Genomic DNA, 13,151 nt, shown 5'->3' on the forward strand with positions numbered 1-13,151 from the left:
GATGTGCTTACTCTACTTATTATATGCCAAATAATTTTATCTTTTCACCGTTACCCCTTCCTTTGCACTGGATCTGAAAAAGTTTATGTTACGTGAAAAACACTTATATGCCAATGATGCCCCAATACCATTTGCTTACTTTATTTATTTTGTCTCATTGGTTATCTGTTTTTTTTCTATTTTGTATTGGACCAGAATTAGTTTATTTTTGTGTTAAATAATTATGAATCACACGAAGGATCAATAATTTTGTCTTTACATTATGCTTATTTGCCACTGACACTCTTCAACGTTCTTGGAATAACCATTTGCCTTAAGTATACAATGGAATGTACATGCTCTCACGCTACAAAAATATGTAAGTTACAATAATTTGGATACCATAGGTAAACAATACATCAGAGGAATTTAATGGGTATATACCTTTAAGGCAGTCATTCATGCAGACTAAGTACTGAGACATGTCGCTTGGACTAGCCTGATGGGAATATCTAAATGTGAAATACTTTGACAACCAATTAATAATAACATAAGAATTTGGACATCTTTGTAAATATGAGACCTGTCTCAGCTCGCAGTTTGCCTAATATAACCTGTTTTCATGCTAAATTGAGCACTCGTACGCGTGCAACCACGGGCAGAACAGGAGCTCTGTGCTGGGATTTTCAGTACGTGCACTGGTTACTTACCAACGAAAGCCAAGCAGTGGACTTGGCGTCATGTCGCCATGGGAACTAAATAAATAGTCCCAAAATGGCGGCCGGCTTCTCTGTACGAAGCCAACGCGAGTGATTCCAGTTCTGCTTAGAAGGTGAGTGGTGTTCGTTGCCCTCGCGCAGCGTTATATCATTTTTCGCTGGCCTTTGGGCCCAGTTAATTTCTCGCCGTGAACTTTAGAAATGTCTGATATAAGATCACAACACGAGCGAATATAAAGAGATGGTTTCTAACCAAACAAATTACTATGTTGTTGCGCATTTGAAGCGTTGGTTAATACATAATAACTTATGCATATAATACGAGGTTATTCAAATAGATAGCTTCTGCTACATTAGAAGATGCTTACTCACAGCTTTTGAAGCCTAATCAATGTTCTGCCCCAATAAATTATCATTTTCATAATATAAATATATGGTGCATGATTAGGAATTAAAAATCCAATTTGTTTTGACAATAGATTATATATAAATGGGATTTGGTCCAACATATTCCAATTGCAAGAGGAGATACTCAGCCCCGGTGTGGGTAAGTTAGCTTATTCAGAAGCTTTTGTTCTAATCATAAACGCAAGCCTGAGACAAACCGTGACTAACTGATTACCCATCTCTAGTCTCTGTATGTGTGTTTGTCTTTTTCCCCCCTCCCCACCCTCTTTTTACTCTCTTTGCCCCATTAACATCATATATGTATGACCTGCTGTTTGCTATTTATTATTTTTTTGCAATGATGCCAATTATTTCTCTATTTTTTTGTTGATTATGACATTTCTCTTGATTTATCATGGTGATTTGTTATTTTTAACTGGATGTTGCAACACATGATACTGTCTAATTGTTTTGTTGGTTTGGCATCACAAAAACTTGACACTTTTATTTAATATTGCGTATTTTCCCTTCATAAATGTCTGTCATTAATAGTATGACCGCACTAGCCCTGATTTGAGAAAGGCCACATGGGGCCGAAACACGTGTTATCGCCATAAGGGCGAATGTTAAATATTGGATGTTCCTAAATTAGAAAACTAAAATAAAATTCAACACCTTTCACAACCTTAAAGGGCGCATTGTCCTGGATTTTTTCTTATGTCTTCGACATACTTGTATGTTTTTGACAGGTTTTATTTGGCTTACCGTCAATCCAGTGACCTGTGACGAAGTATTATAAATTCCTTGGAAGTAAGGGGTTATTCCTGTCTCCGCCTACATTCAGTCATAAAGAGTGATTTTTTGATTCAAATATGTAATGAGTCGCCCAACCGACCAGCTGTACCAAGAAGCCTAATTTTCCCCTTTTTTCACTGCAGCAGGTAGCTCTGAGCAGTCTATCTCTTAACCACATTGGGCCAGGCTGGGTCGGGCTGCATGCTTGGCCCCTGAGGGACATAAAGAAATAAAGACACAGGCCTGATTTCCAAAACGGTTTTCATTGTAAATTGCTTCTGTGGATGAGGCCCACGGACACCAGGGTGTTGAGAAAAAAATTCTATTCAACATTGTATGTGTTTTAAATAAATGGACTTACCTGGACTGTACCATCCAGCCCACCATGAGGCAGGAAGGTAGAAAAGAAGAGCACAGGAGCAATGGCAGAGCCTCCCCTGCCAGGGTGTGGAATTGGCAGGGGAGCGAGAATGTTTGGGAAAACCAACGTTGGGAGTAATGGTTGGGGAAAAGGAACAGAGAAAGAAGGAAGAACATGACAGCAACTCTCTGCTGGGCTGTGGGCTCCAGTGGTGGCATCGTCTGGTGTCTGTATCTGTATTTCCCTCAAAGGACAAGCCTACAGCCCAACCTAGCTGGGACCAAATTGGGCCAGGATCTGCAAAGCTTGCCTGCCATGTGGGTTAAAAATCCTCCCACTCTACTTCACCCATCTGCGCCGCTATGTTTTTTTTTTACCATGTACTGCCATCTTGCCACAATTATTGCGCATAAGATGGCAATTGTGGGCTGATTTAGAAAAGAAATGTTAGGATTGTTCCCGGACCTCCAAGGATGGGGCTGGAAATTGTTCTCAAATTTGGCAAACAGGGTAAAATTAGCTGTCTTTTGCTTAACTATTAGTAGTTGCGCACAAACAAATATCGAGAAATTCTCAGGGATAGGGGACATGGAGAGTCAGGGAAAAACATAGACAGCTAGGGCATCTCTTCCCTTGACCATGATCAAAGTGAGTAGGAACGGTCGGGAGCGGTGTTATACTACTTTTTTTTTTTTCTGTTTACCATTCCTCTACCTTTTACGACAATATCCACCTTTCTATACAGAGGATTTGTTCATTCATGTCCTTTTGCAAATGCAAAGTTGAAAGAGGAGCCTAGACCGGTCCGATAGCACAGCGAGTAGAGCACTCGCTTTGACATCTGCGCAGAGCCTGCTGACGTAGGCTTGAAACCCAGCAAACTCAGCCTTTCATCCTTCCGAGGTCGATAAATGAGCACCAGACACCGTGGGTAATAATAAGCAGCGCTCAGATACCTGAGGGTTCGAAGCGCTATATATAAATGCTAAATTATTATTATTATTATTATTGGTTACTGGTCACTTAGACTATCGCAGGGCATTACCGCAACACCTTGTCATATGTTGCACTATGCTCCTGCCTACTTTCTCCCCTGCCGAGACCACAGTTCCACTACTTTTTTCGGTACACTTCTACCACTGCCCTTTACCCCAAAAAAGGGGCATCACAAACCACAATGTGCATTTGAATGGGCACATATAAGTGCCCTCATTCAGATGACCTGTTCTCACCCCTTTGAGCATTTGAGCAACGTGGAAGGCATTTCAGCACATTTAAAAGTACAACCCAAATTCACAAATGAGATGGAAAAATACTCCCCTTGGCCTTTTTGGAACAGAAGCAGGAAAATGCTCCTTGAACGGTGTTTCCTGTCTCTGTGATGTAATTTGTGTTATGTGACAGAAGCGGTATGAGCCACTGCTCTCCGCCGGCATATGTATCGGACAGCGATAGAAATCGTTTTCCCAGCGTTTCACAGTGAGGGCCTGTCTCTGGGAGATGCACTCCCAGCAACCACAGGATTGCTGGGAACCAGTCATATATATTAGTGCAGCGTCTTCAAACAGTGGGGCGTGCCGCATTAACGGCGGTGCGGGCGTGAGGGGAGGAGGGGTGGGGGCTTACAAGTCCCCAGCCTGAAATTGAAAAAAAAGAAAACCTTTCTTTTTTAAATATAAGAAATGGGCAGGGGCGGCTCACTGGGTCAGACTGGTGCATAAAACTGTCTTGAGCACCAAAGAATACGTGGCCCACAGTTGCATATGGCAATTCATTCCTTTAGTGACAGACTGTTTGAATGGTACCCAAGGGGGTGTTTTTTGTTAAAATGTAAGCAAATTTTGATATTTAAGGAATATTTATTCAGAAACAATGGTCAAAACTACTAGCTGCATAGTGAAGTAACACGTCAAACTGGCCCACATTGGACAAACAAGTTGCCTATTTAGACCAAACAATTGGCCCACACTAGCATTTTTCATTTTTGGTTTGAGCATTGCTCTATTGCCCTATAGGCCAGTCCGAACCTGGCGGCTCATCCATAATGGGAGAGGGGGCGCCAATCCAGTGGCCCCCTCGCCCATTATGGAGGAGCCGAGGAGCCAGCCCAGTGAAACACTGAGCACTCCCTCAGCTGCTTTTTCCAACTGAGGAGTGCGGCTGGGGAACTGAACTCTGTTTCCCTTTGAGAGTTCAGTTCCCCAGCCGCACATGCTCACTGAGCCATGCAAGGCTGGTGGTGTTTTGCTTCGCAAGCCTTGCATAGCTTATTGGAAATTCTGGCTGGGGAACGGCATGTCTATATGTGCGAAGGAAGCTCCTGCGCCTCTTCACACATACAGACACAGCAACCAGGAGTGGGGCATTGCAGCACCCATATGGAGGCCCCTGCATGCATGTGCAGGAACACGGAAGCTCTTGCTTCCCAATTCCTGTACATGATGTCGAGCTGGAGCGCTGGGGAGGAAACTTCAGGACCGGGGCAAAAGGTACATTTATGTTAATTTCTTGTTTATTTAAATATGTCTATGGATGCATGTATGCTTATGTTATGAGTGAGCGTATGATGAAAGGTGCTCGTGTGAATGATACAGTGCTTGCTGTGTGAATGCCGTGTGAATGTGTGTGTGTTTGTGTTGGTCTGTGGAGCTTATTTTGGCAAGTGCGGGTAGGGGGGTTGTACAACAAAGGCATTTTAATCCCCCTACCACCTGCCAAAATCACCTCTTCTTCTGAGGTGCTGTGGGGCCCAGGGGCCAGGGATGGTATATTTTTACTGGACATCTGTCATAGATATCCTCTAAAATGCACATTACTTAAAACATAAATCCGACAGGAAGACCCCCCGAACCACCCTTGATTGCTTTGGGCTCTCTCGATATGCTCAGTGGCTATGGCATTTCTGGGTCATATCTGGGGGAAATGTTTATGCCCCCTCACCAGCCACTACTGGCACTGGGACTGTGCTGGGAGCAGGGTGGGGGAGCCCAGGGACTGTGGTTGGAGCAGGATGGGCGGGAGCCATGGGATAGTGGTGGGAGTAGGGTGGGGAGAACCCAGGGTCTGTGGTGGGTTTTGGAGAGCCCAGGGACTGGGTAGGATTGGGATGATGGAACCCAGAGACTGTGATGGGAGCAGGTACTATACTGGGAGTAGGGTGCAGTGACGGCATGCAATAGTTCATAGCCATATGGACTTACTGTCCATTTGGCTTTTTTGGTGGGGCTCCAACTGCCCACATTTTGCTTGGGGGGCCCAGGTCTTAAATGTTTGAAGACCACTGCATTAGTGCGTGGAGAACGCTCCTAACACTAATGTATGCAAGGGGGCCGGCCGGCGCATCTTTGCACTACTGTCCTACCCACATCCTAAAACGCGCAGGTCTCCTCTGAGAATAAGGCGGCTTGAGCATTTCTGCAATGTGTGAGAATGAAAATAGTGCAACCTGTGTGTTTTTTTCATATGTGCACATTTTTAAGAATCTGTCCCAGAATGTTTAAATCGGAAATGTTAAACTCTAACACTGTTTCTCAGCCGTAGAGCAATGAACAAAACCAGAATTATTTAAATCCACTTTACAAATTCCGAAACACTGGCTTTATTTTGAAATGTGACTTCTAGCTTCATGCCCAGTAGAGACGAGATATCAATCATGCAAAGGCATTGCTGCTGTCATGAAGAAGGTAAGGGAGTAATGAGTTGTCAAAACTGTAGGACAATTTAATATAGTTGCAGCCAAATGATACATTACATTCGATTTCCCTTGCAAAATAATTGTTCAGTATGAATGAAAGGAGAGAAGACTACCTGTCTGATGACCTGTCACTGACTATTTTTTAAAGCGCTCCGGAACACCCTGTGGCATGGTCATTTTAAAGTGTGCACCGACTTCAAATGTCAACATAGTAAAGCAAGAGGGATATAGAGTGGCACTTCTGGTGTATCAAAGGGTTGCTGTGGTTTCTTAGAGTATTCTTTCTCAAAAATCGAAGTCTTAACGTCAGATATATCTGCAATGTAAATAAATACTTCAGGTGCAAGAAGGTGCATAGTCTCTAGGTCATTAGAGACTCTATATTGCAAAACACACCAAGGGCCTGATGTTGCCACCAGGGAAACCCTCTTGCACTCCTAAGAGGGACTAAGCCCTATTGAAAGGTAGGTTCAAATAGTGCTGAATTATTTTCTCATAAAATATAAGTGCATGCAATCCAAGCTTATAACGCTCAATGGTGTATTAATCATTTAAACAAAAGTAATGCAAGAGTATCTGAAGTACATAAAACCCATGTATCTTCAATTTACGGGGCAAGGAAACAATGTTGTCCCGTGAATGTCATCAACAACATTATTACAAAATTCAAAATGTAAATTCAAAAAAACAACATATTTTTCTAACAAAAAACAACTATTTTCAGAGGTAACAGAAGACAAGTGTCCATAGTGTACAGAGTTATTTTTGTCCATCCACCAACCGGTGTATTTGGAGATGAAATAAAGTATTTGATAGACATCTAAGGATGTCTTGCCAACATTGCATAACACGTTTCAATGGAATCAACTCTTCAACTGTCCAAATAAACTCAAAACATTGTAAAACAACTAAAGCCAAGTGTTTCCAACAAATTGCTCATCCTCAGGGCTTTTGAGATAAATGTTCACAATCTGGCCGTTCTTTCTTTGGGCCTCATCACGAGTTTGGTGGTAACCCTTAAATCCGGCGGTCGCGCTATTACCGCCGGATTTAAGCGTCCGCCAAATCAGGGCTTCGGCGGATTTCTCCCAGCTCTGAGCTGTGGGGAAATCCACTGAGAATTCATGCTATTACCGCCGGCGGTAAGTGCGCGAAAATTCCCCATTGAGCCCAATGGGGAATGGGGCATTCCCGAATGGGCTCAGTGGGGAATGGGGAATTCCATTACCGCCAAACCCGTGATCCGGCGCTAATAGCGCTGGGGGGTTTGGCAGTAGGGCTAATACTGCTGGCGGTAATACCGCCGGCATTACCGCCCAACTCGTGATGAGGCCCAAACATCAGTGTAAATCGAGTACATCAACCTGATCTCTCAGTATGTAGCGGCAAGAGAGTCACGTCTAGGCTTCAAATGTCAACATATTTCATGAAGGGTTTGAGCACTTTATATTTTCATGACGTATCTTTTTTATTACAACGTTCACCATACCAAATGTATTTGGTAAGGAGGCGAGCGCATAAGTAAAAGATATTGCATAAAAGGTTTTCCACCAAATGTCTAATGTTAAACTTCTATGACAGTCAATACCAGCAGCCTTTCCCGATAGCACAGTACAATCACACACAACAACAACAGTGGTGGTAGGAAGGAACATGGACAGGGCACCCAAAGGCAAAAAACACTCAGAAGGTTGAAGGTTTCGAAGAGGCACGAGGGGGGGCGCTGAAATGCGCCCAACACCATAAGCAATAAAGCCGCACATCAGTAGCACGTCAGATAGCTGGCTCACAGATACCTATCAAGGAAAGGTTGCTGCATTCTCCTTATATCCTGAAGCCATTCCTATGCAGTTATGGGGTTTGAGCAGTTTACTTTTCAATGACATGTATGTTCTGTAGCATTTTCGGTTTGAGGTACTTCGAGTAACAAGGCTCTGAGTTGGCTTTGCCAAGACTGTCAGAGCTAAGCGTTGGACACAGTCAGAGTTTGGCCAAACATTGGCCTGCCTCTAAACAGCTGCTCTGCATTGAATAAAGCAGAGAGGTTATTCAGAGGTGAGCTACTGAACACCTCTAGAATCTTTGAAATTGCTACAGAAAAACTAAGTGAAAACCTGGCCATTGCCCACCAAGGACCCCAAGCCATCAGCCAAGCAATGATCGCTGATGTCCAACGGCCAAACCAGCCAACAACGTTCGACAGCGATGCCATTTTCTTACAACTGGGATGACAGGGAACATGCAAACACACTTTTAAGTCCACAGTCACGTAATTTGCAGCTTTCTGCCAATACACTGTCTCACCTTAGACACAATAACAAGAGTGTATTGCAACACGACCAGAGCACTTCTCTGGCCCTCACACACTACACACAAGCCTAGGGTAAACTTCGGAAAAACAGTCTTCTACCCAAGCATCTAACGATTGTAAGCAAATGCTGAAACTGTACTAATATAATGGACTCAAGCGCTGAGGTCCATTATATGTTGAAAATGTCTTTGAGCAAAGACCCAATATGTCTGTTGAATTGCCCCTTAATTATTGAAAAAACTCACATAGGGCATGATTAACAAAAGTGCTATTAAAGCTATTGGGTGTCATTACGACCCTGGCGGAGTGGGTTTACGCCAGCGGTATTCGCGGCGGACCCGTCCGCCCTACTACGAGTTCCCGTAGCGCCATGGAGCGTTTTCCGCCTGGTTTTTCCGGGCGGAGAAATCCATGGCGCTACGGGACCTTGTTGTTAATTACGCCACCGTATTTTACGGTGGCGTAATTAACGCCTTCCCCACTCCCATTATACCCTATGGGGGTAAAATGGGAATGGGGAAGGGTAAAATGGGGAATGGGGATTTACCGCCCCGCCAACCTCGGAATGGGGCGGTAAATCCGCCAACCCCCATGGCGCTATCGGCAGCTTTCCGCCGTGCTCCATGGTGCATTTGGCGCCACGATTTCCGCCAGGGTCGTAATGAGGGCCATTGAAGATCTCATTGAAAAAAAACGCTTTGAAAATCATCAGGCATTTACAAAAAAGAATCTTATACATATTCTACAATTAGTCTTAAGACAAGATATGTTGCAGACCCCTTTACAGAAATAAAATGTAACTGTTGAGTGGCTTACTAAGCATTGTGCAGCTTTTCATAAGGTCTCTGAAGAACAAAGAGGAATTTGCAAATAAACCCAATCTTTGAAAGCATGATTAGAAGCTCTAATCTTCAGGATGAGGCCTGGAGAGGCATTAGCAGAGGAGCTCAATGGAATTTACCAAAGTGTGTTATGGATGCCTCGTTTCCGTTCTGGGTTTGGCGCAGCTTGACAAAAGCAGATCAACAATGATTTGAGAATATTTACAAGCATGCACTACGAACACCAAATGCTTTTTGTTTGGCACACACCTTTCCAAATTAAATGGAATACTCGTGAAATGAAATCATTTAAACTTTTGTCTGACTGCCAGAAATTGTAACACCACAATCATTTGTTTCGTTATAAGTTGGATTTACAATTATTCCTGGCAAAGTTGACCAGTGACACACTAAAGTCTTGGGGAATTGTGCAAAGAGTGTGACTATTCTGCTACTTGCAAAATATTGTTACAGTGGATTTTATGATAAAGCTCGAGTTCATATCGTTCATTCATCACAGTCAGAATTTGTTCAAAGCCACTGTGATATGTTCATAATTGCATATATGTAAATGCTTAAACGTTTAATTATAAAGCACCTGTATCAAAATAGTATCCCTATCAGCTGGCAGAGATTAAAACGATTGCTACCAGTAGGTTCTTACTATAGCAGGTGACAATGTCAATCATGTATACCTAAAAAAGTCCCCTAGTGGATGACACTGGTAATGTATGTAACTACGACCATTGAAATTGTAAAGAGGCATATATTTGATATGATATGATATGGCATTTATAACGCACCTATATACAAGTGTTTCAAGGCGTGAGGAGGCAGGGGATGGGGGAACAAGGGAGGACGGACAACGATCCTACTAGGCCAGGTGTCATTCAGATTGGGCGAGTGCATGGGAAGGGGAAGGAGGAGAAGTGTGAGGGACAAGGGGGAGAGGACAGTGCAGTACATGGGATAAGAACCAACCAAAAAATAAATAAACAAATAAATAAATAAATAAATAAATAGCAAGTAAGTAAAAGTACGGCCCACAGGTGGCAAGTGCAAGGATAACTGCAGGCATCAGGTGTCAAGTGCTGGTGGTGGGACTGTAGGGATACAGAACCAGTCCTCAAGTGCGGGGGTGGACGGGAAGGCAGTGCACGAGTGCGACTGGTGGGGAAGGGACCTGGCCCCGAGATCAGAGGGTGACCAGGTAACCCGTGCAAATTCAGTGTCAGCCAGGAAGTCAGCAAGGGAAAGGAGGAGAAAAAGCAGAAGCAAAGAGAAAGGTTTTGAGGTGCTTCCAGAATCGAAGATGATTCTCCTGAAGTTTCACGGAGGCTGTTCGAGAGGGAGGCACCAGCCGAAGAAAGAGATCTACCACCAGCTCATTGCTTGGAGAAGCGATTGACACTGAGGGAGTTTGAGGTAGATGAGTGAAGAGCTCGAGAGGGAAGGTGTTTAGGGAAAGAGAGAGTTGAAGGTATTGAGGCCCCAGGCCCCAGAAGCCCTTGTGGATGATGCAAAGGGTGTTAAACTTAACCCTTGCAGCCACTGGGAGCCAGTGCAGAGATTTCAGTCCTGGAGAGATACGATCCCTGGGCTTGAGGCCAAGGACAAGTCTTGCGGTCCTTTTCTGGATAAGTTGCAGAGGGCGGCGAGTAGAAGCAGGCAGATTTAGAAAGAGGCTGTTGCAATAGTCCAGCCTAGAGAGAATCAGAGGTATGGAGAGAGTGAGCTTCTGGGGGAAGGAGAGGAAAGGAAGTATATCTCTGAGGAGGTGCAGCTGGTAGTGTGACTTCTTAGAGACATCAGAGATGTGAGGAGAGAAGGAAAGTGTAGAGTCGAAAATGACCCGAGGTTTTTAGCCTTGCAGGTGGTAACAGGAAGAGGGCCAAGAGAGGCTGGCCAGAGAGCTGCAGGGAAGTAGGGAGAGGGTGTGCCGATGAACAGAATCTCAATCTTACTGGCATTAAGGCAGAGGCCAATGGCAGCACACCACTCCAGACAGACAGTCAGAGATGAGGGAAATGGAGGAGGAGGCAGAGGGTAGCCTGAAGATGAGCTGGGTGTCATCCGCATAGCACTGAAAATTGGGGCAGAGAGTGGCGATGCGGTGGGCCAGGAGTGCCAGGTATTGGTTGAACAGTCAGGGAGAGAGGTTAGACCCCTGGGGGACACCACAGGTAGAGAAAAGGATAGCAGAGAGGAAGGACCCTAGTTAGACCTGAGAGGGTCGGTCAGAGAGGAAAGAAGTCAGCCACGCAAGAGCCTGACCAGTGATACCCAGGTTATCACGGAGACGGTTTAGCAGGATGGCATGGTTGACCGTGTCAAAGGCAGAAGAGAGATCAAGCAGGATGAGAACGCAACGGGTGTTAGAGTCAAGATTGGAGAGCAGGTCTTCATGGATGTTCAGGAGAGCAGTTTCCATGCTTCTGGCAGCTCTGAAGCCAGACTGATCGTCATGAAGACAGCCAACAGATTCAGTGTGGAGATTGAGCTGGGAGATGGCCAGTTTATCCAGGAACTTGCCCAGGAAGGGAGTGATGGAGATTGGGCGATAGTTGGCCGGGCAGGAGGGGTCGGCAGTGGGTTTATTGAGAAGGGGGTGCACAAGGGAGTGCTTCAGGGGGGATGGGAAGACTCCAGTGGCGAAGGAGTGATTGCAGAAATCAGCCAGGTCAGGAGCCAGGGAGTCGATGTGGTCCTTGATGGTTTTGGAGAAACAGGGGAGAACCTGTTTCAATGAGACTTTCATAGATCGGACTTGTATAGGAACCTTGTCTGCGCAGAACAGGAGAAAGGCAGAGAAGGAGGGAGGAGAGGTGGCTGCAGAGAGGCCAGAGGAAGAGCAGGGAGTGGGGGGAGGGAGGGGAAAGGAGGAGAGAGAGGACAGGATGTCCTGTGTTTTAGAGATGAAATGTGAAGCCAGTGCCGGACAGAGGGCCTGGGAGGGGACAGGAGAGGTAGAGACGGTGGCAGGATTGGCCAGTTCCTTGCAGATTTTAAAGTGTTCTGCCGAGTTGTTAGATGCCGCAGAGACGCAGGCTTGGATATGCACTCTCTTCTTGGATAGAACGGAGAACTGGTATTGCCTTTGCAGCAGGCGGTTGGCCAGTTTGTCAGAGGATGTACATGAAGCACTCCATTTCCTCTCGGCCACCCTACACTTGACCAATTTTACCATTTTTACCAATTTTACCAATTGTACCAATTTTACCAATAAACAAGATAATGTGTCACACTATTCACTAGTAGTGAACAACACAGACAAACATTCACAGTTTGTAATCTAACATTTGGAACAAGCAAAAACCATACTGGCATGGTTGACATTGTCATTATGCAGGGTGGTGACCATGACCATGACCATGTTTCATCTCGATAGTGTGTCAACATCATTTCACCTCATCAGGCCAGAGTCCAAGGTGGGGAAAGCCTTCTACCGGTGCCTGGCCAAACATGAATATCTAAACACTTATACAAAAAAGGCAAACAACTGCTTTTGTAAGGTAACATACAATGTCATTTAACAATTTATGTTTGAACTAGCTGTACACAGAGCATCATACATCAATCTCCCCGATTCAGTCGCTGCGCTCTCTCTGCTATTTGTGACTTCATCTTTGATGTCCTAGGTATTAGTGTGAGCAGTGCATGGTGGGAGCATAAGTTATAGCTGCATAGCTTACCATAACTGGCAAATTTCTTTGTTTTTTTGCTGCAACCATAACATCCATTTAACAAAGCTTTTTATTGAAACAACTAAACCACTAAACCATAATGTTCGTTTAGCAAAGTTATTTTCATTGAATTTCCCAGAATTTTATCAGTGCAACTTAACAATAACGTCCCTTTAACAATGTTTTGTCATTGAATTTCAAAGGTTTTTATTGGAGCAAATTAACTATAATGTCCCTTTGACAATGTTACTGAATTTCAAAGCTTTATATTAGTGCAAGTTAACATAATGTCCCTTTAACAAAGTGTTTTCTTTGAATTTCAAATGGTTTTGTGGAGAAACCTAAGCATAACTTCCCTTAACAACATTTTCACTGAATTTCACAAATTTAGATTAGTGCAA

The 13,151-nt window shown here is 44.3% G+C and overlaps 1 long non-coding RNA gene across 1 annotated transcript in view; it reads left to right on the plus strand.

Moving 5' to 3' along the window:
* Positions 1-1,177: 1,177 nt before the first annotated feature.
* Positions 1,178-13,151, plus strand: part of LOC138453518 (uncharacterized) — a 141,417-nt gene continuing 129,443 nt past the window's right edge. The window contains exon 1 of the long non-coding RNA XR_011260451.1: positions 1,178-1,245. This is a non-coding gene — a long non-coding RNA (uncharacterized lncRNA). The remainder of the gene's footprint in view (positions 1,246-13,151) is intronic.

Source organism: Ambystoma mexicanum, chromosome 4p (genome assembly GCF_040938575.1).
Source record: "Ambystoma mexicanum isolate Mex_15411 chromosome 4p, UKY_AmexF1_1, whole genome shotgun sequence".
Lineage (NCBI taxonomy): Eukaryota > Metazoa > Chordata > Amphibia > Caudata > Ambystomatidae > Ambystoma > Ambystoma mexicanum.